This window comes from Cyanistes caeruleus, chromosome 22 (genome assembly GCF_971803275.1).
Source record: "Cyanistes caeruleus chromosome 22, bCyaCae1.hap1.1, whole genome shotgun sequence".
In the NCBI taxonomy this organism is placed as follows: domain Eukaryota; kingdom Metazoa; phylum Chordata; class Aves; order Passeriformes; family Paridae; genus Cyanistes; species Cyanistes caeruleus.
This window is the reverse complement of record NC_141722.1, coordinates 3,856,099-3,874,069: the sequence shown is the minus strand read 5'-3', so window position 1 is coordinate 3,874,069 and position 17,971 is coordinate 3,856,099. Positions and strand designations below refer to the sequence as shown.

The 17,971-nt window shown below is 49.8% G+C and overlaps 2 long non-coding RNA genes across 2 annotated transcripts; one reads left to right on the top strand and one right to left on the bottom strand.

Moving 5' to 3' along the window:
- Positions 1–882: 882 nt before the first annotated feature.
- On the bottom strand, positions 883–5,136 carry LOC147649542 (uncharacterized). Its single transcript, XR_015278741.1, has 2 exons — positions 4,464–5,136; positions 883–3,271 (listed from the first exon to the last, which is right to left on the bottom strand). It is a non-coding gene; the product is annotated as an uncharacterized LOC147649542 (long non-coding RNA).
- A 5,139-nt stretch (positions 5,137–10,275) lies between these two features.
- On the top strand, positions 10,276–17,532 carry LOC111938700 (uncharacterized). Its single transcript, XR_015278740.1, has 5 exons — positions 10,276–10,530; positions 13,388–13,545; positions 13,768–13,826; positions 14,327–14,470; positions 14,833–17,532. It is a non-coding gene; the product is annotated as an uncharacterized LOC111938700 (long non-coding RNA).
- Positions 17,533–17,971: the final 439 nt, after the last annotated feature.

Genomic DNA, 17,971 nt, shown 5'->3' with positions numbered 1-17,971 from the left:
AACGCTTTGTTGGATAAGTGCTTTTTAAACCCTACAGATAGATAGAGTATCTGGAGTGGCATTTTAAAAGAGAAAATTGAGACAAGATTCATTACAGGCACCAGTAAATGTCAAACATTTTATCAACTGTGTAAAGTGCTGTGTTAAGCTGTCTTTTCCCCCCCCAAAGCTTGATTAAAACTATAAATGCCTTTTTAATATTAATATTATTCTCTTCTCCGTGCAGCTTGTTTGGTTATTTGCGGTGACAGGAATGGGATGGTTCTTGGTGGAGGAGGCAATGTGGGCATCAGGAACCCTGAGGCTCCTCTGAGTGCAGCTGCCCATCTCACACCCTGTCCCACTGTGGGACCCTCATCCCGGTGCCTTGCGCCCTGCCAGGCTCAGCCCTGCTCAGAAATCCTCCTGCACACGTCACTGCCGCACGTGGCACAGTGTCTCTAACAGGTCCCCCTCGTTAAGCTGTGTTTAATTAAAAGCTGGCTCTCTATTGCGAGTGCTAATTAGCGCTCTTTGCTTGAAGGAGCAGACTCCATCAATATCTAAATCCATAGTCGAAACCCTGCACAAAAGTAAATACTGTGCTGGCTGTTTCACCAGGATCCTGAAGTTCCCATTTCCACATGGATCCAGCTCAGGCAGCACTGAATGGGTCACTCAAGCCAGCCCCCGGGCTGGGAAGGGTCCATGCCTTTCCCCCAAAACTCACAAAATCTACATGAAACTTCTACTTCAGCATGTCTTTCCTTCAGGAATTGCCGGTTTTTGCAGCCAGGAGAGCAGCTCTCCTTGGACAGAGCCATGGGGTACACCTGACTCTCAGTGGGTCCTTGCAGAATCATTCCAGGGAGCCTAGATGTGTTTTCTGCACCGAGATATTCAGAGTCAGCTTTTCAAGCAAATTATTCACTATAAAAATGACTTCTGTTCCAGATGCATCCAATCTCCTTAAAGGGTGCGGCTCCCAATAGCAGAACGAACTCATGAAAAATACATGACCTGGAGCATCTCTGGAATATTTATTTATCCAGCAAGTCTCACTCGGGGAGTTATGATACTGCCAAGGGTGTGCTGCACTGTCAGGAGCTGGCACCAGTGACCACCCCTGGAGCTACCAGCTCTCACCCTGCCAGATTTTGGGGACCAGCAGTACTCCTCTGTCCCCCCACGGGTACCTCACCAGGGAGCTCAGAGTTTGTGTCTTGGCCACAGGACAAGCCAGTGAACACTGTCCAGAGAATCCAGTGCTGGATCTACCAGTGAGGTTTTGGGCAGACACGAAGCCTCGCCGGGTGGCAGCAGCCCGCGGGGACAGCCGGACTTGGGGGGACAACAGTTCCTCCAGTAGCTGAATAAGGTTGAGCCAGTGTTTTTCCTCTGTTTTTCTGATGTTTTCCCTGCAAGCTGCCTTCAGCCAGGAGATGCTCTGGCAGCTTCACCTGCCTTCCTTTTCCTAATTGCATGAATAATGCTGCCCTGCTGTCGGACAGACATGCTGGCCCTGAGAGTTAGGCTGGGTGGTGGCATGGCAACAAGGCTATACATTCATTTTTTAGCACTTGATAGGTAAACCAAAAGATAATAAACAAATTAACTCTGTGTGAGGATTAAGGCTGCCCATGCTCAAATGAAAAGGCTCTCACATGCCAGAGCTTTTGCTTGCCTGGTCCAGTGAGGGGAGTGGTGCAGGTGCTGTGTCCCAGCTGCCTGGGGAAGGGACACAGCCACAGGAACCCAGATGAGCCCTCAGCAATGATGCAGTGATGGCATGAGGCCATGGCTGGGAAATTGTAAAGGAATTTCAGACTCGTGCTGCTGTGTCAAATCTCCCAACTTGTCCTTTAAGAGCAGCTCTTCACCCAAAATGACGCTCTCACTGCTAGAGACGTTAATGATGCTGCCCATCTGCCAGCACCAGTGCTTGGCCTCAGCTATGCAGGCACTGTTTGGCAGAGTCACTTAAAAGGATGAAGAGGAAAAAGGGATGCAGAGAGCGTGTGGGGAGTGCAGAGGTTGCTCTGTTGCAATAAAACAGAGATTTAATGGTGCTGGGCGAGACCGCTGTGCGCACTACGGGCAGTGCACGCTGCAGGCCCGGTGCCTTCGCTTCCAAGTACTTGCCCTTCATAGATGAAAGAGCTGGTAACTGCTGTCCCCAAACAGCCTCGATGGCTTTGGGGCTTGGTGGTCTTCTGCCTGGTACTAGGGGGGAGCCTAAATATCTCCCCTCACACCTGAGGGCTGTCCTCAAGGGAGAAGAGTGGGATGGGAAACAGCTTCATCCCTGCATCACCTCTGATACTGACCCATGTGTTATCAGACTGAAATCTGCAGCCAAGAGCAATGCTGCAGCAGGCTAGAGTCAGACCTTTAACTGCCACAGCAAGGAGGTTATTTATTTCTCAGATATAGGCTGGCAGCAGGAGGTTCACACGAACACAGAGAGAAGGGAGGGTTGACAGCTCCAGCCTGGGCAGTCCTGCGGATCACCCCTGATTCCCAGTTACATAAAGCTCCTTATGCAGCAAACAATCGTGTTATTAAAGGCAGAAGGACAAGGTCCGATGTAATCCAGCGACTGTGACTAACTGGATTTATGGGCTCACTCCCACTGCTCGGTGCAGTAGCAGAAAGATCCCTCAGATCTTAAAGGAACTAATTTTGGCAAAGATCCTCAGCAGTGATTGTTCCCCTGGAGAAGGGACAAGGGCATGGAAAGAGGTTGGCGTGGTTAAGATTTTCTCCGTTGGCTTTTCCAGCATCACAGTTTGAGCAGCCCACGCAGGTATGGAGGTGGTTTTGTGCCTGAGGAGGTGGGTCGGAGCCTTAACTCCAATTTTCCCCCAAAACCACATGGGGAAAAAACAGCTTGGGCAGGGATTCCCACTGTGCCCTTCCCCTTGGATCTTCAAGCTATTTGGGGGACAGCAGTGGGTTTGGTCTCTGAAGGTGATGCTTCCCACCCACACTTGGCTGGCTGCTATTGTGGCTGCTCCAGGTTTGGCTCCAGTGCCGATGCCCTCCCACTGCCATCCAGCTTCTCAGAGTTCTCTCTGGCTCAGCACTGGGATGAAAAGCTTTTTTTTGTTTTATCCAAGCAGGCATTAAGAGATGTCCATCATCTCCTGGGTGCTTTCCTAGACACACATGCATTCTCATGGTCCATGGAACTTCATGTCCTCCCTGTGTTTGGAACTTTTCCAGTTTTCCATCTCCAGGTCTGGCACGATGAGCTGGGTGTTGGTGTTCCTGTGATGGACCTTCATGGCCCCTGGGGAGGGAACAGTACGATTCGGTGCATGGTCTGAAGGGGAAAGTGAGCTTGGGGAGGGCTGTGGAGCAGGAGGCTTTGGGAACAGCCAATATTTATAGAACATGATAGCAGTGGCATTTGCAGATAATTTTGGATATTAAGGGAAAGTAGCAGCATTTTCTTTCCCAGCTACACAAGGTATTTGTGCTGACAGCCTTCCCCATCCCTCCTGATCCAGCACAGACTCCACTCCCAGCACCGACTCCTGAAACTGCTCGTGACTTCAATCACCCTGAGACAGCACCAGAGGGTTTCATCCTTCCTGAGGCTCTGTCAGCCACAGCGCTGCCTTCCACACTCCCACATCCAGAGCCTGAATCAGCACCCACTCCGGGCACTGGTGCAGCCTCCACCAGGCATCGCAGCTCTCCCCTCAGAGGCACCACCCGCCCTCCCTCACCCTCACGCCCAGGCTGTGCCACGCGTCAGAGGAAAGGAGAGTGAGTGGAAACAATTGGATTGGCTCCAGCACCTGCCAGCCCTCCGCCTTCGCTCAAGTGGAAGAGAATCCTATAATTGTGAGACTGTGCTTTAATTATATATTTGTAGAACCAGAAGTTCAGCTTTGGTGTTGATGGGGAGGCGCCTGTTAATTGCCTCATTTGATCCACCCAGTATGGCTGAAACTTCACTGAGCTGGCACTGGCAGCGCACACACCTGCCAGACCTGGCACCTGTGGGGATGGGAGGCAGCCGGAGCATCCCGGTGGGACCAGGACAGGCGTCCTCCCTGGGGAATGCCACTCAGCTCTGTTTTTCCTGGTCTTACCTGTGTCGATTAAGCCACCATACGCTGGGGTGCCATATGTCATCATTTCCTACAGCCTTTTGAAAGTGTGAAGAAGGAGACAACTGTGAGACTGGCACCGCCACGCTCAGCACCGCGGCATATGCTTTTTGGGAACACACTCAGCCCATTATCATACCAGCAGTGGTAGCAGGACATATTGCTGGGCTCTTCTGGAGGCTTCAAAGTACAACCAGTGGCCTCTGAGCTGGCCCTTCCCAGCATGAGTGGGATTGGTTCCCGCCGGGGAGGCACTGATGCTCTGTGGCTGCACCACCCCACGCTGTGGGTGTTTGGGCTGCCCCTGAACTGCTGTCACCATAACCCGGGGCACCGCGGACCCAGAAACACGGCTCAACTCACCCACACAAACCGTCCTTGAAGCTCGTGCGGTGGTGATCACTCCTTGGCCCAAAGCTGCGTGAGATCTGGGGCCGGCCGTGGGCTCCCCACTTGCCCCATTTCCCATTTCTCGTTTTTCCTCTCTGAAAAATCCTGCAGAAGGTTTCCTGCGCTCGGAGCACCGGAGCATCCCCGCGGCCACCGCTCAGGCCGGCTGCCTTATGTAAGCGAGGGAGGGACCTTGCAGAACTCCCTCTGTTCCAAGGCTGATTTAATTAAAAGCCAGTTTTATGGTGCCTGAGCTAATTATAACTTTGTAGCCCAGAGGGTCAAAATGAACTTGTTGCTTATAATTCTGTAATTCAAATCCTCCGCGAAGAGTTTGGATGCTCAGAAATTTTCCAAATAGTTCATCTCTATAAATGTGCTTTGCTGATAGGGGTTTTTTCTCACTTGAACTTTTTTTGTGCGCTCATATGCAAAGGCGACTGCCTGGGGATGTGTTCCTTGCGAAAAGTAGGGATACTGATCCTTGAAACTATTATGCTGGTGAACAGTAATAATTATCCATGTTTTTTAATACCACAGTATAAGATATCCAGGCAACTGAGCACTATGGAAGGGAAAACCGCCTCAGGAAAATACCAAGAGCTTTTCTCTGGTGAGAGCGGTGGAAGTTTTCCATTGGAATAAGCTGTTGAGAGCACAGGCTCCAGAATAAGCATCAACCTGCTTTGCACAGCATGAAGGAACCACTCCTGACTTCTCTTACACCTACTTTGGAACACACTGAGAAAACTGAAAGAAGAAATAAAAGACTAGTCTGCATTCAGAGCAGGAAAGGGCAACGTGGGATGGATTCCAGAGCAGAGATAGGTCTCCTGGGCACAAGCTGTTTTTCCTGAATGCACAGTGAAAAATTGTGGCAAACTCTCCCAGGAGTTTTTAACTCTCTATCCAGTGATGTCAGAGCTGTTCACATCCTGCCTCACCAGCCCCAGTGGCCCTTATTCTTGAGGGCTGAAATGAGAGAGCAGCTTACCCATTGCTCAACAGCAGCGTTCCTGGAGCCCCAGCCAGGAATTTGGGGCCAGGGGGATGGCAGCTCCAGAACCAGCAGTAGGCTCAGCCTTGGGGACTGAGCTTGAGATGGGTCCTGTTGATGGAGCAGAACAGAGGTTGGGGTACACAGCTCAAACCCCTCTTCACAGGAGCCTTTCCTTCCTGAGCTTGAGGAGCTGGCATTTAAAAAGGGAAAACGCAGCAAAGTTTGTTGAAAAGGTTGCAATCTGTTAATAAGCAAATTGCTCACTTAATTACATTAATGATGCTTTCACTGAGCTACTGTTACTGCCAATACAAAAGGAAAAAAAGAGAAAAGATAAAAAATCTCCTGGATTAGCAAATCCTCGATTACATACAAGTGAAGGACACGACCCTTTGTAAAGCTCCATTACTGCCTGTTGTTCTGGATCCCTTTGGTGTTCTCCAACACGCAATGATCTCTGGGGAAGGTGCAACTCTTGGAGTCTGGGATTCCCACAGCCACACTCTGGTCGGGATAAAAATTAATCCCAGGATTTCAAGGTGCGCAAATGCCGGTGTTCTGTGGGCACAAGGTGATCCATGAGGGCAAGGCCCCATCAGCCCCTGACGATCCCACAGGAATGCTGCCGTGGAGCAGCAGTGTCTCTAAGCGTATGCTTAAGCATGCTGCTAATTAGGGCTGGCGAGAACGCGTGAGGTAATTACATTTTTGTGCCGTTAAAACAGCAGCTACAATTGTTGGATAAATAGATGGAGCAACAGCAAATATGTTTGTTTCTCCCTTACCTTGTACATTACAGGAAGAAGCACCAGCTGCCTCACAAAACATATTTGTTATTCACTCAAAGCACACTTTAAAAACCGGGAATAAACAGCAAAGTCAAAATATTTGGTTTCCGCAGCAAGCTGAGGCTGCCGAAGGACTTGTCACGGCATGGAAGCTGAGGAGCAGCAAGCCACAAATTTGTGGCATTAAAACAGGGAGGAATATTCTGAGATCAAAAGGGTTTTGTTCAGCTTGGGCTGCTTTGACATTGAGCTGCCACAGCATCAAGTCACACCATTCCACAGGCAGGGATCTGCACCCCATGAGGGAACCATCCACGTCTACCACTCCCAAGGGAACAAAGATTTTCTGAAACCCTCCTGTTTTCTGACTCTTTGCACCTAAAACACTCCATCAAGCCCTTCATTGGTGGCTCATTTCAGCAGCATGTGGATAAAAGATGATAGCACTGGGCAGCTGGGCCTTTGTGAAGGATGCTCCTCCAAAGCAGAACAGATGAGCACTCCTGATCTCGTTTAGGTCCCGTATATTTATGGTAATGGCATCAGAAAAATCTACCAGACCTACAGGTTGCTCCAAGCCCCATCCAACCTGGCCTGGAACACTTCCAGGGATGAGACATCAACAGCTTCTCTGACCAAATTTTCAGGCACTTTGCTGCACACATTATCTGGGGTGGAAGGTCTGGAGGGGCCAATGGGCACCAGTGACAGCCAAGCATGTGCCATGCCCACCACCAACCTTCCCCACACTGGGAAGCCAAATAATCTGGTTTTCCTCAGCCCCAGACAGAACAAGCTCAACATAAATATTCATCTGCTCAAGTGAAAGCAGGAGCCACTGCTTCCTCGAGTGGAACTAACTGAAAAGCGATGATCGTTTTCTGAAAAATGTGAGATTATGTACACACAAGAAATTACATATAAACTTATTAATAATTTAACAGCTTGTTAATGAGTGAGCTTCGGTCTTATAGCTGAGCCAACTCACCCTTTTGCTGCTGCAGGCAGCTGGGCAGGGGGAGCTCAGGAACCCAGATGCTTTTCACGTCTTAAGCGATGAGCCTGGGAGGCCACGCTCCAGGAGGGGACAGGAGAGGCCAGCTGTGGGCTGGCATCCAGCGGCGCAGCAGACCCCCTCATCTCCAGCTCCAGATGCCTGAACACTGCCTGGAAGCTTCATTATATGCTTTTGAAATTCTCATTAAACATGTATAAATGGAAATTATTTTATTTTCTAATGCAAGCAAAAAATTTGCATTGATAGAAAACGGCTGTTCCTGGAGCAGCGCTGGTGTGCGGTGCAGCCAGGGCCTCGCGTCCTCAACCTCCTGCAAATGGAGTTTCTCACTTCTGCTGGAATTCCCAACATCCCAAGCACTGAGATGTGCTGTCATAGTGAACTGTTTCACTGTCAGCTGCAGGAAGGCTCAGGTCAGGTCTTGCTGTGTCTTTGAGGTGTCTCCGTGGAGGTGACAGCAATGATAAGGTGGCTTCTCCATATTGGTGTGGTGCTGCTTTCAAAAATGTTTGTCACATCATTCTGAGCCATGCCAGTATCACGATATGCTCCTGTAAATAGGTGTTGTTTAAAGCCAGTGAGGTATTTTCACTGAAGTTGGTGGAAGATTTGTGCATAATAAATGTTAAAAGCACTAAATGCTGGGAAATGCTAACAAGAGGAGGATTGTTACCTGTGGTGAGAAGGTTGCATACATAACACCTACACAAAGATCACTTACTTGTGGGTTAATGGACATGGAACCCAAAATATTCTATATAATTGTATATGTGGGTCGCTTTCCACATTGAAAAAACCCTGCCCAGCCCCAGCCTCCGTCATGCAGCAGTGGGAAGGTGACAATGCCCAGCTGTGGAGCAGGATCAGCAGGACTGTGTGAGTGGGTGCAGCAGCTGAACTCAGCTGCAGGGGAAGCTGCTCAGATGGCAGAGACTGAGGTTTTAAATCCCCTCCTCAGAGTCTAAGCTGCTCCTTGGTGCCTTCATGCCCTTTTTTCCTACATTTCAGAGTGAAAAGGCCTTCCTATTCCTCACCAAACGAAGTCTCCAAGCCCAGGGAAAGCTGTGTTTCCCTCTGAGTCTGCATTGATTTGGTGGTAGAGAAAAAGGCAGGAATATCTCTCAGAATGAGTGACAATGGGGTGGGCTCCGGGCACACCACATCCCTGTCCTCCCACAAAGAGCACCAGCCTTTCTCCTTACGTCTCCCTGTTGGGGGCATCATTTCCCCCAGATGGCAGCTGAGCTGCTCCTGCAGTTTGGGAAAAAGCAGGAGTGGGTGAGGAATGGGCAGAACTGCTGAGCAAAGCAGAGGTGAGGTGTGGGGGCATGCAGGGGGTGCAGCAGCCGGGTGGGCACTCCTGTCTGCTGGGACCGAGGATGCTCATTGCAGCAGCAGCTCGGCCGCAAGGCGCCGATCGATGAGTTTGCACTTAATTCTCTTTCCTCTTCAGACGCGAGGACAATTTAAATTGAAATGTCACCTAGATTATTCAAATTTGATGTAATCTGCTTCCAGATGTCAGGCCTGCATTGACGATAATCTTTTTTCCCCCATGAGCTAATTTGCTTATTCCTAAAGGAAGCGATGCAAGGTCTGGTTAACATGACTCTGCAGAGGCTGTGCTGGGATTTGGGCAAACAGGGTTTATCACTGGGGCTGGCAGCTCCTCCCCAGCCTTCTCTGTTAAAAAAAAAACTCTTTCAGAGGCATTGGCAGCAGGGATTTCCACGTCTCAGTGGAAAGGCTTCCTGCAGAAGATTTGTAGGTTTAGAGAGGAAAAAGGAATCCTATTGAATTTTTTCATTTGTGTGGCTGCTGAGGAGTTCCATTGCATTATTCATCCTGGGAACTGGGTAAACCAGGAAAGTTAAAGAGTGAAATTGCTGCTGTAAGTCGAGGTGTTTTAACATGCAAATGACAGTTTTTTACTCCTAACAATAGAACTGTTGGATTTTTAATTTTACACCCTATGTGCTCAGCTCACTGTGCAGACACAGGAGTCCAACAGCTTGATTGTCATCTTCCCTATTTCCTTTGCTGTCGAGCAGCTCTCAGATCCATGGTGATTTTATGGGCCTGCCCTTTTCTGATGCATCTGTTGGAGCAGGGGAAAGGATCCAGACACCCAGGGAGTCACTTCTTGGCCCAAGTGCTGATGTCTTTGATACAAAAACCACAGAATGGCAATTTCCCCACTTGGAGATTTCACTGTGGGGTTTTCAATCGCAGATTTTTTTTTCACAATCTGTGAAATATCCTGTGTCAACTGCTCAGGATAAAGGCGTCAGTGACCCATGGGACAGACAGTGTCATGTGTGAGCTGCCCTGCCCGCGTGGCTCTGGGGGAGGTGACAGCCAGGTGTCCTGGCCACACTCACCAGAGGTGTCTGTTGGTATGTCTGATATCCAGCTGGAACAGCGAGCTGCTTGTGCAAGGGCAAAGGCATTTCGGAAGTTAAAAGGTACACGTTGACCCCACTGCTTGTCATTGTGAGACTCTGGAGCTCTAAAAATAGAGCGTCTCTGACCGAGGAGAGATATTTTTGGAAAAGCTCGTTACTGCAGCCGATCCGTGCCGTTACTGCAGCCCCTGCTCCAGCCTTCCCCTTGTTTCCTTCTGCACATAAATCTTGTCAAGTGCCAAGAAAGAGAGGGGGTGTGCCCTTGCAGGGTGGCACCCCTGGATGATGAACCCTCCCACTCCTGAGCTGGGGTCCCAGTCCCACCTGATGGGATGTGCAGCCTGTTTGCCAGCTTTACTCGCTCCCCAGGCCGTCAGGTGTGACTGGGGGAGCAAGCTAACGAGGTGCTTGCAATCAGGTAGTCGGGGTTGAAGCAGGGGAGTGTCAGGAGATGCAATTAGTCATTGCTGCACCACAGGGAATCCTGATTTGAACCATTAGAAATGGTTGTGCACGTGCTGAACTGAAGGGAATACCCCTGGCAGGTTATTTACCAAAATCACTGCTCCAATCAGGATTTGAGAGGGATTCCAGCTGTAGAGGAGTGGGAAGAAGTGATGATCTCCAGCTGGAAATCTGCTCCACAGGAGCAGGAGTAAGAGGTGTATTTGTCTTTTTGCAAATGATGAGAGAAAAATCTACTCTTTGGTCTTGGCTGCCAGCAGAGAGCTCCATGATCATGATGGAAACTGTCTCAGACGGCTCTTACGAGCATTGAAATTAATACCCTTCCTCATTGGAAGTGGCACCTCCAACTACTCCCTGAAAGGTGAACATTAATATTCTGATTTTCAGTCGTTAGACACGTGCTTTGGCCTCAGAGCTGAAGAGATGGGGGATGAGGGAGGAAAACACAGCTCTGAGGTTGGGTACCCCAGTTCCATCCCCACAGCATCAGTGGAGGAGCCACCTCTGACCCTGTTGGAAAGCTTCTGCCATGATGCTCCTATATCACTTTGCCATCTTGGAGTCTTTCCAATGTGAGTAAAACAGAGAGGAACCTTCCTGAGTGCAGCCTTGTTATCTGTGGCATTTCAGGGTAATTTATGCCCAACATCTCACTGACTGGTAGGAAATTGTGTTGTTGGTTCCACAGCTCCTGCAGGAGCTATGTCAGAAATATTGAAATAAATCGATCCAGCTTGGGGTTCCTGCCTGGTTTTATTGCTGATTTATCAATGCAGGTGAGGCACAGCATGAGTTACGCTGGCACAAGGAGGAGGGAGGTGAGGATGTGGTGGCCTGGCTGCCCACACTGTCACTGAGAAAGGGTTTGGTGTCTCAGCAATCCCCACTGCCCCCATGAGGGATCCAGCTGAATTCTCTGTGCCTCAAGTTTTCCTTCTTTTGCTTTTTAATCCTCTCCTAATTGGGGAGCCAGCAAAAGCTTAAAAAAAAAAAAAAAAAAAAAAAAGGAAAACAAACAAAATTAATGAGCAGCATCAGGGGAGGAAAAAAGCCTTTTCTGGCCAGAGTCCTTGGCACGGGCAGGAATTCACCGCTTCTCTTGGAGAGTGTTAAGCTGTCTGTGAGCTGCCAGGGGAGGAAGTCAAGTGAGAACCAAGTGCCTGGAAGCAAAGTTTGCCACAGCCGCCCTCTGCTCGGCCCCTGGAGCACCTCGGCCCCTGCCACAGGTCCTCGATGCTTTGTGCCCAAACTAAATAGCTTTTGGATCTGCAACTCATTTGTCAGTGAGAGCAAACAAGCTGTTGCTGGGACTGACAGTGTCCTTCCAGCTGCTTGAGCTCACAGGCATTCCCAGATGAGGATGAGTGCTGGCCCTGTGGCCAGCAGCAACAGTTAAACCTTCCCTAGAGACCCATCTGGAGCTGGCCCTTGGGTTACAGCAGCTGAGCATGCCCTGGCCAGCTGCTGTGCCCCAGGCAGCAGATCCAGAAATGCCCTGGAGCATCCCACATTCTCTCCCTGCTCTCTGGAAGCCGTGCTGCCAGGGGCTGGTCAGTGCCAATGTTTGCCAGCACCGAGACCAGGGCTGCTGGTGTCACAAAAGGCTGGCACACTGAGCCACAGACCTGTGGGAGAAGGTTCACTCGAGTGGGATCAGGATGTCTGTTAAATCCTGGAGTTTCTCAGTTTCACTGGAGCACCAGCTTTGCTCAAAGCAAACACTGGCATGTGCTCACATGGGTGAGGAGGCTGGGATGGAAATGGTAAATTCCTGTTCATGTTTATATAGAGCAGCTCCTGGTATAAGCGTCCCTCTCTTCTGTTTCCTTTCTCAAAATCTGGGGCTCCATTTTCTTGTGTTTGACTCTTTCTGGCCAGTGACTATTTTGGGATTGAATTTTGGCTTGTTCTCACTTTGGGGTGCTTTGGCAGGTTGGCATCTCTTGCTGATGGGGAACTGGTCAATCCATACACCCAGTCTTGCCCAGTGCTCCTTGTGCACATGTGCTCTTCCTCTCTTTCTCCATGGGCCACCCCAGCCTTCCAGAGGCATCAGCAATTCATTCCTAGCCCATGGGCAGGGGTGTCATTGCTTTTTTAGCAAAGTTCCTTTTCAGCAGAACCTTCAGGAATTGCCACAAAGTTTTAGGTAGGGAGAACAGAGTTTTCTTGCTTCAGCATGAAGTGAGGAACCCACATGGAGACATTTAATGCCTCGCAGGGATTATTAGATACAAAATGCATTGGAATGAAAGCATGCCGTAAATCCCAGCGTTTCCATAAACTCTAAATCTGTTACACGTTAGACCGTAATCTTCTGAAACAAAAGTGACTGCACCAAATAGAGAGTGTTATTGTTTAAATATTTCTGCTGGGAAATGCTGCCTGAAGAGCAGACACAATAGCTGCCCTGATGCAGGATTTATTGGAGCAACTTGGCACCAGGCTGTTTGTAGGGAGCAGAATATGCTTGTAGAGATTATACCAGATTTACAGTGATTAATAATGGATTGGACACGACAGACTTCAAAGGGTTCGGCTCCCGCGCAGTTTGGTGTGGGTTGAGTCACAGGAACGTTTGTTCCCGTGGGTCAAACAGCTGCCTTCCCTCAAAGAGCAGGGATTTGGGCTGGGCAGCATCAGCCAAGCCTCCCTCTTCATCCCCTCGTCCCAGTGGCTTTGCCCAAGCAGCAGGATGGAGGTGGTGGCATGGCAATGTTACACCTGGCATGTGTGTGGAGACCAGCCCAGCTCCAGAGAGCTGAGAGCTCCAGAGAGGGCTGGTCCACCCAGCTCCAGCACCCCAGGTATGCCCTGCTTGGGGTACCCTGTGAGGCCCCCAAACCCATGACTAACTGGGAATCGTGGTGCCCTGAATTACAGGAAGGTTCCTCTCCAGCTCAGAGCCAGGAGCTCACCTGCCCGGAGGATGAGCAGGGATTTTGTCATCAGGCAGAGGGATTAAGAGAGCTGGGAAATGTAGGACATCTCTCTCGCTGTACACACAGGCCTCGAGCTATTTTTAAAGACCTTTCAGCACCCACTGTGGCCATTACTTTTAGTATGAAACATTAGAAATCTTCTCCTTGCAGCAGGAACTCCCACTTGGTCCAGGGGCTCCCAGCCATGCTGAGGATGGCACCACAAAGAGAGCAAGGCTCTGAGAACTGATCACAGAGGTGTTAATTGTGTGTTGGTATATTCATGCTCTCTGCCAGGCAGGTCAGTAGCCCCTGCGAGCACACCCTGCCCACCTACATCACTTCTCCCCCCTCCCTGCCTGCTCGAGCTGTTGGAGCTTTTCCTGTGAACAAAGGATCCTTCAGACACGCTGGGAAAAGGCCAGGGATCCTCAGACAGATGTATTCCATAAGCGGTAAGTGCTCTGGCGTTAATCAAAGGTTATTGTGTGTGAGGGTTGCGAGGCTTCTCCAACTAATGAAGATGTTCCCCCTGTATCTGCCGCTATCTGGGAGGCTGGAAGAGCTGCAGAGGCTCCATCCTGCTCCAGGCAGGGCTGATGGGATTTGTGCTGGTCCCAGTTGCCATGGAGAAAGTGTTGGATGGCTTTAATACATCTCTGTGAATTTCTCCCCAGAGTTTTCCCATGACAAGCTGGACTGGAAGTAGTGTATAAGAAGCTCTAATCTTCCAAAGGTATGAAAAAATGATTGATGAGGGGCAAGGGGCATAAACAACTTACAGAGCTCGGGCAGCACGTGGGGCAGGGCAGGGGGTGCCAGGAGGGACCAGCCGTGGTCCAGGGGCTCTCTGACAGATGCTTCACTCACAGCCCTGAGCTCTCCCCAGCCCTGCTCGCCATCCAAATCCAGATATCACCCATCTGCAGTGAGATGGGATAGCAACTGCCAGGCATCCCCACACAGGACTGGGCTCAGATTCCCTTCTCATCAGTGCTCCAGACGTGTCTCCTGTTACCCCTGCTCTGGCCATGGAGCTCCCACCTCTCATTGAAGTCCCTTCATTAGGGATTAAAGGAAATTAAACCTTATCTATTTTGTCATAATTTCAAAATCCCATTGTTTATATTTTCCTGTTTGCTTTTCAAGTTGCTGAAAATATGAACTATTCCAAAAAGCAAAGGAAAAAAAATCCCCAGCTCAGTGTGTTAAGCAGCCACTCTCTCACCTGTACAGGTAGTTTGAATTCCCCCCTCGATTCATCATCCTGCCCGGCCTTTAACTAAGAGGTCATTTGACATGGACCATGATGGGATCAGCTAAACCCAAGCTGGAGGTTCTCAGGGAGAAAGGAGTTGTCAGAGAGCTTAGGAACAGCAGGTACAGAGTGTCAAAATCTACTGAGGCATCTGGAGTCCTCAGGAAAAAGCCCTGGCTGATGGGTTTGGGAGCGGGCAATCCTTTCTGCCGGCTCCCTCCTCTGCCTTTTTGTTTTTTGAGTTTATTATTTTTACCCTGGGCTTGCTTCTGGCTGCTTTAGATTCCCTAAACATTTCTTCTTGGGCAGCTCACAGGCTCTTGAAATGTGAAGTCCATCGATTACCAGCTGATGTCCCTCTGCCACTGTCCCTGAGCAGCCTCCACCACAGCTGGGCACAGCAGTGCAAGGGGCTGCATTTGGTGGGCAGCTGCTGCCAAAGCCAAAAACAGGCTCCTTGTTCTCTCCTTCCTTCATTTCCTAGGGCTTTTGGTGAAATCCCTGCAAACACAGTCACTTGCTGGAGCACTCAGCACAGAGGAGATTTCCCATGGAGTGCTGTCGAGAGGAGATGCTCTGTGTGAAGTGTGTGCTTCAGTTGATACGCCAGGGCTAAAACATAATTAATTAGCAAGTTTATGGTCTTTTCCCATCTGAAATTTAAAAAAATAAAAATTATGCAGAACATCCAAGGTAATTAGGAAGCTGCAAGCTACAACACACCTTTAAATGGGAGCTCTGGAAAACATGATGTTAGGCAGCAGATTTTTAATGGAACAGCTGATCAAGGCTCCTGCCTTCACCTGTGTTCCTGGGAGTGCTCCCCACACTTCCCCCTTCCCTTATGGATCTGGCTTGGACCACAGCAACTCCCAGATGTTCTGTTCTCCATGATCAGATTTCCCATCTAAAGTCTGTTGGCCAAGATGAGAATATTGGTCCGTGTTTTATGTGCTGACTTTACTTGGAGTTTTTTCCCCTGGCATTTTCAGCTGGCCCCACCCCCTGATGCTTTGGCTGTGCAGGATGTTCCACCAATTTATTCTAGCAGAGAGCGCGGAGCAGGTCACGCATATTAAATGTGAAGTTTTTGCTACAGTTGCTTCAATAATCTGAAAGAAAAACATTTTAATGTGGGTTTTTTTTCCTTGTTCTTTACCGTGTACCAGCTGCTGCTTTTGGCAGGGCAGCTGCTCGGCGGGCGGCCGGCGGTGCGGATGCGCTTCCCGGGGAGCGATGCCCAGTGTGCCAAGGGCATCCCCTCCCTGCCATGGTGGGGAACAGCTGAGATGCCTGTGAACATCCCACTTTTCATCCCTCTCCCTTGGCACTAAAAGCTGAAAATTGAGGCTTTATGCTATTTTTGTTTTCAGCCAGGTCTGCAGTGCCAGCAGCACTGCCCAATGTGCTGTTTCCCTCTTTGCTACCCTCTCCCAAACCCACCCACATGAAGACTGGAGAACTTTTCCCATGGTTTTGTGCCTTTGGTGTGTATTTCCAAAGGGTCCTCAATTCTCCAAGGGAGGGAAAGGCTGATTTGTGGAGCTGTGACTGAAGGAGCAGCTTTCTGGCCAGCTGGGTGATGGGTTGGGATGGCCAGACTCTGCCCTGCAGCCCTGGGATGGCCAATGGCTATTAATCCAATCAGTTAAATTATTTTAGAGAAAAAGTGTTCTTTTTTCCACATTTCTTGATGAGCTTTCTATTTCCAGCAGTTTTTCAGCAATTTCCAGTGGGTAAGTTGAACGCAGAGCCCCTTGCAGAGCAAGGAGGGGATTGATGTGGGAAATGATGACAAAAGAACCACCAGGGATGGCAGAAAAATCATCCTTGCAAAAATGCCGACATCAGCCCTGGCAGCAAAAGGAGAAGAACAACAGTTTGAGAAGGAGGAAAATGTACTAGCCTCTGTGGGAATGGTGCCTGCATGAGAAATAACACCCCAAAAGATCATATATGGGAGTGTCAGAGGTGGGGACTCTGCTTTATCAGCATCACTGGGCAGTGCCTGATCATGTTTATGCTGCTGCTTCTACAGTTTTCTCCTTATTTTCTGTATTTCTTTGCTTTCTCCTGTGGTTTCTCTTTTGCCCCTGTCTCCTGCTGCTGTCACCTGTCTTCTCCTCAGATTTTAGGCTGCTCTCTCTCCGACAGAACGTGGTAGAGAAGCTGCTGGGGCCAGCGGGTGCAGAGTGGGCACTGCTGGCATGAGGGCCTGCATGCTGCTAGTTTGGCTTGGTGCCTGAAATCGATATGATCTTGCTTGGGGTAATTGTTTTGTGTCTCTGGAACAGTTTATTTGGTTTCTAAAGTGCTCAGTTTATAGAGTTATTTCTCAAGCCTTGTCCGAGCCCCTTGTCACGTCGGTACTAAGTGAGTTTCAGGGCTATTTGCTAGTCAGCTTTGTCATTTCTATTTTATTTTTTGGTTTGCTCTCTACGTACACTGAAGTGTAATTGTGTTTGGTCTTGCTGACTTGAGCGTGAAGAGAAACACAGTGCTGTCTTCTGAAACCCCCTGCAAAGCTTTCACCTCCCTGGCAGCCCCCTGAGCTTTGTGGGGTCTGCCTTTCACCCCCCCCGAGTCCTTCTCCCCCGGTTCCCCTTTGTCAGGCTTGGGCAGGGACACCGTGGGGTGTGGGGGTGTGAGGGTGCAAGGATTCAGGGATGTAGGGATGTGGAGATGCTGTGCCCCACGGCCACACCAGTCCTGCTCTGCCCTCAGCACCTGGAAAACAAGCAGAGAATTAAAGGACTGCCCACGGGTGCGGGGGAGGGAAGAGAAAGCCTGATCTTTCCAGATGACATTTACGCCTGCAGAAGGCCGATGTATTTTATCCACTGTCACATTTAAAAGGCACTGAATTCATTATACTGTTGAATAAATCATTATTTAAAAAAACGTATTTATCCAGAGAAGAGCCACAGCCTTTCAGTCAAGAGCTACTCCTGCTCGGTTCAGCTCTTCCACCAGTGACAGCAGTGGTAGCAGTGGGTCCCACACTGCCCTGTGCATGGAGACAAAGATCCAGGCTTTGCTTGGGGGAGCAGCTGAGGGCTGACAGCATGCTGAAGTGCTCGCATGCCTCTGTCACAAAGGGTTAAAGTTGTTGAGCTGAAGCTTGGTAAATCAGTCAAGAAAATAATCAGCTCCCAGGTGAAGTGAGGAGATGCTTGATGTTTTACAGCTTCTTTCATACACTTTACAGAAACTAATGGTTACACAAATAATACCTGGGGGATGATAACAACCTATAAATAATTCAGGGTTCTCCAGCACAGAGCTGCCGTGTGCAGGTGTGAGGAGCACACGGAGCCTTGGGATGACTCAGGTCCTGGGAGACTGCTGCCCTTCCACCATCCTGCAGCTCTCCTAGCGGTGTCCCTGTCCTTTTCCCAGCCTTTCTGGCTCTGCTTTCTCCCCTTGCACCCAGATCACCCACTGCCCTGACTGCTGCAGGAGATATCGGCAGCGCCCTTTGCCAGTGGTGCTGGGAGAAGCCAGAGGTTTTCCATGGGTGCTGGGCCCACACAACCAACCAGCCGAGCCCATCACCCTCCAAAGAGCTGTGCATAAACTGCTCTGCCCCAAAGCTGGTGTCTAGATCCAAACTGAGCACCTTG